Genomic DNA, 4,727 nt, shown 5'->3' with positions numbered 1-4,727 from the left:
GTTTTGTCTATGGGCTACAAATTGGAATGTATTAGCTATCAGTAGATTAAAAGTGATGACTTGTAAAATTGAAGCCTCAAAAAATGAATAGATTGAGTAGTATCCCCTATAGTCCCTATTTGGGATTTCACCCATAAGTTTAATATACAGCAATTTGTTGGGCCTGTACACTGCGGTGTGCAGTTCATTGGGAATGCACAATGCAGAAGGTTCTAGTAGCTACTTCTTATGGTCCCTATTGTGGGAGCTATGGGGGTTACATGTATATATGTTTATGTATGCATTGTATCCCCTATGGTCCCTATTGTGGGGGTTATATGTATATATGTTTGTGTATGCATCGTGTCCCCTACGGTTCCTATTATGGGATATAATATATTTTTTATTCATTTATTTTCTAGCACACAGTAATTCATGTAGACTGCATAGTTCAGCAAGTTATATATTAATAAAAAATACATACATATATACACATAATTTTTAAATAAATACATATTTATACACATGTATTTTAGGATCTAATAAGTATCCATACTTAACTTAATACATTTTTGTTCACCAAATAAAGTTTTGTCCATCTAAATGCTTCCTGAGTATCAGGTAAGCGAATACACTTTAAATTATCTTTGTGAATATACTATAAATTCATTTCTTAGTGATGGATCGGTGCCCTTGAAATCATATACTCTAAATTATATACTTTATATCTATTCTGTGTGATGGATAGATCAGTTTGAGGGCGTGGCTTGTAGATGACTGATTGATGTATCTAGGGGCACGGCCAGCTGCTGTCAGATGTTGTGCAATGACAGCCATGCGCAGCCGATACTAGGTATATGTGACGCATCTCGCGTCAGAGGACAGTGGGCGCGGCAGATCATGTGTTTGTGATGCATCAGGAAAGCTTGTGACGCGTCACGTGTTTGAGACGCACCACGTGTAGGAGAACGTAGAGCGGACGTGGCCTATCAGGTGCGTTACGCATCAGAGGAGTGAGTGACGCGCCACTTGTCTATGACGTGCAACGTGTCAAAGGAGAGGGGGCGTGGCATGACGGAGAATAGACGGTGGGCAATGTGCCAATAAGGCAGCTATTTTCTCTGACAATTTCAATGTCAGATTGCCCATTTCAGCCAACAGGAAGGAGGAACGCACATTGGAACGCATACCGGAGTATTCTTTTCCGGTCAGGTGTGGGCTATTCAGTTCTATCTAGTGTTAATAAAAAGTCTTTTAAGTATACAATTTAAGTGCTAATACACTTGAAGCTGGACTTTTTGTTCAGAGACCACAATAGAAGTTAAATGTGGACTTTGAAATGAAGTCCATTCTCTCATTAAGGCAGTTTTAATTTTTAAAGTTGTCCTTAATTGTAGGAAGTAATGTAATTGTGTGAGCAGCTTAAATAGCAGCTGCAGCAATTACTGCTTCATTCTGTCACTTCCACACACAGCCAAAATCCTCAAGGGTGAGTTTACACATTATTTATGTTTTGCTTTATTTTTAGAGGCTTCAATTAATTTCCATGGATGTAATTATTTTGCTAGTTTGATGTTTAGAGGCTGGAATTAACTATTATGGATGCTATTGTTGATTTTATTATTGTTAGAACTGTGCTCTTTTTAACCAGTGATAATGTCTTCATTTTTTAAAGATCCATTCTTTGAGATTTATTGAGGAAGTTACATTATTTGCATCTTTGTGATTGTCAAACCAGCTATATATTCTTTGGTATGTACATTTATATATGCCTTGATTGTGATCTTTAATGACTGACACACCTTTCACTAATTAATAAATTAATTTTGAATTTTTTTAGAATTATATTTTATATGAGTTAACATCTGAATCTGAAACAGTCTTGATTACAAGATTTGGATATCATATTCAGGTATGCATATAGCAGATTCAGTCATTCTAAATTTAATTACGCATTCAGTAGATCTAACCATAACCATTTAACCATTCTTTTTGGTATATATCTAAATGTTCCCCTTTTTTTACTAGACAGTTTGCCAAAACATCGATATATGACTGTCAGTACTCCTAAGAGGATCTATAACCAATACCCCCTACAAGGGGCCCCATAAGGGATTAATTATAATTATTTTTAAGGTATGTTTATTTAATAAATTTAATATATTGAATACATATATATTTAGTTGTAAACCATTTAAATACCAGTTTACATCAGATTCCCTTTTTTCCCCTCATTAGGTAGTTTGCAAAAACACCAATATATGACTGCCAGTATTCCTCAGAGGAACCATCAATTAAGCCTCCATCAGGAACTTGATAAGAAATTTAATTATTCTTATATCTAAGGTATGTTCCACTATTTTTAATGAAAATCATCCAAGTAGTTCTATTAATAAACACATTTAAAAATGTGTTTTTTATTCATTTACAAAGGTTACGATCCTCCATATATAAAGCCACCAAGGGCAAATAAGCCTGTCCTTTATATTCGGTAGGTACTTACTTTATAAATTCCTCATACCACACATATTTTGCCTTCTAAATTTAGGATATTTGTTTTTTAAACAGAAAATAATTTTTTATTTTTCCCCAAACAAGTTACCCCTGATTAAGTCGATAAGACAAAACGTGTTGGGTTTGTCAGTCAGACGTTTTCAACCTAGTTTGTGAAGATACTCCCTCTCGAGCTCGCACCTTGTAAAAGGTGAGGGAGTATCTAGAGTTCATATAACAAATGTATTGGTTGTATTTTATTGACACTATTTTAGGTACATTTTATGTGAACATTTCATGATGAACTATGTGTACAGTTTCATGTGTTCAAATGTATGCTATTTAAATAACTTTTTGGCCACTTGTTTGGGTGACTATTTGGTGAGGGGTGTCTGTTACAGGTCCCCGGATTTAAACATTCTCCAGTTTACAATCCACACCTACGAAAATAACGCTGGAAGAACCATTGTAAATATGCTTTATTTTAGCGCACTTGGGAAATTGTGTTTTTTCTTGTATGGTATTGAGGTCTTCCCACAGGGATATTTCTTGGTACACACTGAAGAGCGAACAGTATTCCCATTTTCCACCCCATATATAACCACCATTTATTTCACTGTAGCGGGCGACACAGGCACGGTTAAAAAAGAAAAAAAATTCTACAGTCAAATCACACTGGAAAGGCCCAATCTCGTCCGAACTTGGAAGCGAAGCAGTGTTGGGCCTGATCAGTACCAGCAAGGGAGACCACCTGGGAAGATCAGGTACTGTAAACTAGAGATGAGCGGGTTCGGTTCCTCGGAATCCGAACCCGCCCGAACTTCATGTTTTTTTTCACGGGTCCGAGCGACTCGGATCTTCCCGCCTTGCTCGGTTAACCCGAGCGCGCCCGAACGTCATCATGACGCTGTCGGATTCTCGCGAGACTCGGATTCTATATAAGGAGCCGCGCGTCGCCGCCATTTTCACACGTGTATTGAGATTGATAGGGAGAGGACGTGGCTGGCGTCCTCTCCATTTAGATTAGAAGAGAGAGAGTGAGATTGATTTGAGACAGAGACACTTGATTTACTGGAGCTTAGGAGTACTGTAGAGAGTGCAGAGTTTAGTAGTGACTGACCACAGTGACCACCAGACAGTGCAGTTTTATTTAATATAATCCGTTCTCTGCCTGAAAAAAAACGATACTCAGTGACTCAGTCACATACCATATCTGTGTGCACTGCTCAGCCCAGTGTGCTGCATCATCTATGTATATATCTGACTGTGCTCACACAGCTTATAATTGTGGGGGAGACTGGGGAGCAGTGCCAGTTATAGGTTATAGCAGGAGCCAGGAGTACATATTATTAAAATTAAACAGTGCACACTTTTGCTGCAGGAGTGCCACTGCCAGTGTGACTGACCAGTGACCTGACCACACTGACCACCAGTATAGTTAGTAGTATACTATATTGTGATTGCCTGAAAAAGTTAAACACTTGTCGTGTGACTTGTGTGGTGTTTTTTTTTTTATTCTATAAAAAACTCATTCTGCTGACAGACAGTGTCCAGCAGGTCCGTCATTATATAATATATACCTGTCCGGCTGCAGTAGTGATATATATATATTTTTTATATCATTATTTATCATCCAGTCGCAGCAGACACAGTACGGTAGTTCACGGCTGTAGCTACCTCTGTGTCGGCACTCGGCAGTCCATCCATAATTGTATACCACCTACCCGTGGTTTTTTTTTCTTTCTTCTTTATACATACATACTACATCTCTTTATCAACCAGTCTATATTAGCAGCAGACACAGTACAGTAGTCCACGGCTGTAGCTACCTCTGTGTCGGCACTCGGCAGTCCATCCATAATTGTATACCACCTACCCGTGGTTTTTTTTTCTTTCTTCTTTATACATACATACTACATCTCTTTATCAACCAGTCTATATTAGCAGCAGACACAGTACAGTACGGTAGTCCACGGCTGTAGCTACCTCTGTGTCGGCACTGGGCAGTCCGTCCATAATTGTATACCACCTACCCGTGGTTTTTTTTTCTTTCTTCTTTATACATACATACTACATCTCTTTATCAACCAGTCTATATTAGCAGCAGACACAGTACAGTAGTCCACGGCTGTAGCTACCTCTGTGTCGGCACTCGGCAGTCCATCCATAATTGTATACCACCTACCCGTGGTTTTTTTTTCTTTCTTCTTTATACATACATACTACATCTCTTTATCAACCAGTCTATATTAGCA

At 38.2% G+C, this 4,727-nt stretch overlaps 1 pseudogene; it reads left to right on the top strand.

Moving 5' to 3' along the window:
* Window positions 1-3,129: 3,129 nt before the first annotated feature.
* LOC134946439 (5S ribosomal RNA) lies at window positions 3,130-3,248 on the top strand (annotated as a pseudogene).
* Window positions 3,249-4,727: the final 1,479 nt, after the last annotated feature.

This window comes from Pseudophryne corroboree, chromosome 7 (assembly GCF_028390025.1).
Source record: "Pseudophryne corroboree isolate aPseCor3 chromosome 7, aPseCor3.hap2, whole genome shotgun sequence".
In the NCBI taxonomy this organism is placed as follows: domain Eukaryota; kingdom Metazoa; phylum Chordata; class Amphibia; order Anura; family Myobatrachidae; genus Pseudophryne; species Pseudophryne corroboree.
This window is presented reverse-complemented; position numbering and strand designations above follow the sequence as displayed.